Source organism: Trichechus manatus, unplaced genomic scaffold, assembly GCF_000243295.1.
Source record: "Trichechus manatus latirostris isolate Lorelei unplaced genomic scaffold, TriManLat1.0 scaffold00026, whole genome shotgun sequence".
Lineage (NCBI taxonomy): Eukaryota > Metazoa > Chordata > Mammalia > Sirenia > Trichechidae > Trichechus > Trichechus manatus.
In genome coordinates this window covers 6,695,450-6,698,348 of record NW_004443962.1, presented here as the reverse complement: position 1 = coordinate 6,698,348, position 2,899 = coordinate 6,695,450, and the positions used below count along the sequence as shown (strand labels likewise).

The 2,899-nt window shown below is 45.7% G+C and overlaps 1 pseudogene; it reads right to left on the bottom strand.

Annotated features, from left to right (window-relative positions):
• Positions 1 to 776: 776 nt before the first annotated feature.
• Positions 777 to 2,891, bottom strand: LOC101344284 (thioredoxin domain-containing protein 11-like; annotated as a pseudogene).
• Positions 2,892 to 2,899: the final 8 nt, after the last annotated feature.

The window sequence follows — 2,899 nt, the reverse complement described above, 5'->3', positions numbered from 1 at the left end:
AGTAAGCCCCAGAGGCTGAAAAAGTTCATGATTGCTATATGTACCGCCCGACACGGTAGAGTTCAAAGTAGAAGGACTGTTTAAAAGACAAGGAAAATAGTTGTGTTGTTGTTAGGTGCTGTCGAGTTGGTTTCTGACTCAGTGACCTCATGTATAACAGAACGAACCACTGCGCGATCTTGCGCCATCCTCACGATCGTTGCTATGCTTGAGCCCATTGTTGCAGCTACCGTGTCAGTCCATCTCGATGACGGTCTTCCTCTTTTTTGCTGACCCTCTACCAAGGAAACCCTGGTGGTGTAATGGTTAAGAGCTACAGCTGCTAACCAAAAGGTCAGCAGTTTGAATCCACCAGGTGCTCCTTGGAAACTATGGGGCAGTTCTACTCTGTCCTATAGGGTTGCTATGAGTTGGAATTGATTGGACGGCACTGGGTTTTGTTTTTGGTTTTGGTACTTTACCAAGCATAATATCCTTCTCCAGGGACTGGTCCCTCCTGACAAAATGTCCAAAGTTAGTGAGACGAAGTCTTGCCATCCTCGATTCTAAGGAGCATTCTGGCTGTATTTCTTCCAATCAGATTTGTTCATTCTTCCGGCAGTCCATGGTATATTCAATATTCTTCACCAATACCACAATTCGAATGCATCAAATCGTCTTCGGTCTTCCGTATTTTTTTCCTAGATCACTGAGAAAATCTTTGTTTACAATAAATTTCAATAAAATTTGCATAAATATATTCCCAATGTACAGTTTTCCCCTCTGATTTCTTCGTGTCATTTTAAAAAAGTCTGTCCTGTTCTGTTATTTTTTTCGGATGCCAGCGTGGCACTAACGTTGGAGGGCAGAGGGGTGCTGCCAGGTAAGCGGGGGGCACCTGCGGGCTCGGGGTGGTCGGAGGGTGCCTTCTTCAGGGGGGCGAGCGTTTTGGCTGCGTCACTGTCCACCAGGTTCCTCTCCATGGTCGCCACCGGGATCTTGAGCCGCGTGTTCTCGGTGAGGAGGTTCTCGGAGGCGTAGGCCAGCTCCTGGAGTTTGCCGGCCACCTCCTGGAGCTCACTGGTCTTCTGCTCGTACAGAGCCTGGAACTGCTCGCTGTGCAGCCAGAGCAGGCGGTGCTGCTTCTCCAGGGTCCGCTTTTGCCTCAGCAGCCGGTGCTCCTCTCTGCGGGCGCTGGATAGCTGGGCCTCCACCTGCAGCCGCGCTCGGTGGAGGGCCCTGATTTCCGCTCGCAGCTTCTGATCTCCCGCTCCAGGTGGGAGATGTGCCCCTGCTGCAGGACAGCCTCGCTTTGAAGACATTATTTGGTAGGTTCTGGGGAATGGGAGCAGGGTTTGAGTGATGCAAGATGAGCTTGAGCAGATTCAGGAGGGTGCTGGGAAGGTCTTCAGGGTATTTCACACTTGGGTCCTTTCCTTTGCAGGGAAAAAAAACAGTAGGAAGATGGTCAACCATAAATTCCCAAGGAAGATCATTCTGAGCCCAGCTTTCGCATGTATATGAGGCCACTGAAAATACTGTGGCTTGGGTCAGGCACATCTTAGTCCTTAAAGTGACACCTTTGCTTTTTAACACTTTAAAGAAGGAGGTCTTTTGCAGCAGATTTGCCCAATGCAATACGTCATTTGATTTCTTGATTGCTGCTTCCATGGGCATTGATTGTGCATCCAAGTAAAATGAAATCCTTGACCATTTCAATCTTTTCTCTGTTTATCATGATGTTGCTTATTGGTCCAGTTGTGAGAATGTTGTTTTCTTTATGCTGAGGTGTAATCCATACTGAAGGCTGTAGTCTTTGATCTTCATCAGTAAGTGCTTCACGTCCTCCTCGCTTTCAGCAAGTTGTGTCATCTGCATATCTGGTTGTTAATGAGTCTTCCTCCAATCCTGATGCCCTGTTCTTCTTCATATAGTCCAGCTCCTTGGATTATTTGCTCAGCATACAAATTGAATAAGTATGGTGAAAGGATACAACACTGACCCACACCTTTTTTATTTTAAACCAGGCAGTGTTCCTTGTTCTGTTCGAAAGACTACCTCTTGGTTCTGCATGAGCACAATTAAGTATTCTGGAATTCCCATTCTTTGCAATGTTCTCCATAGTTCGTTATGATCCACACAGTCAAATGCCTTTGTATCGTCAATAAAACACAGTAAACATCCTTCTGGTATTCTCTGCTTTTAGCCGAGATCCATCTGGCATCAGCAATGATATCCCTCGTTCCACGTCCTCTTCTGAATCCAGCTTTACTTTCAGGCAGTTCCCTGCTGATGTACTGCTGCAGCCACTTTTGAATTATCTTCAGCGAAATTTTACTTGCATGTGATATGAATGATATTGCTTGATAATTTCTGCATTCTATTGGATCTCCTTTCTTTGGAATGGGCACAGATATGGATGTCTTCCAGTTGGTTGGCCAGGTAGCTGTCTTCCAAATTTCTTGGCATAGACGAGTGAGCACCTCCAGCGCTGCATCCGTTTGTTGGAACATCTCAACTGGTATCCTGTCAATCCCTGGAGACTTGTGTTTCGCCAATGCCTTCAGTGCAGTTTGGACGTCTTCCTTCAGTAACACTGGTATTTTTTTTTTTATCATATGCTACCTCCTGAAATGGCTGAGGGTCGACCAGTTGTTTTTGGTACAGTGACTGTGTATTCCTTCCCTCTGCTTTTGATGCTTGCTGTGTTGTTCAATATTTTCCTTGTAGAATCCTTCAATATTGCCAACTCGAGGCTTGAATTTTTTTCTTCAGTTTTTTCAGCGTGAGAAATGCCAAGCATGTTCTTCCCTTGGTTTTCTAACCCAAGTCTTTGCACATTTCATTATAATACTCTACCTTCTCTTCTCAAGCCACCCTTTGAAATCTTCTGTTCAGCAGTTTTACTTCATCGTTTGTC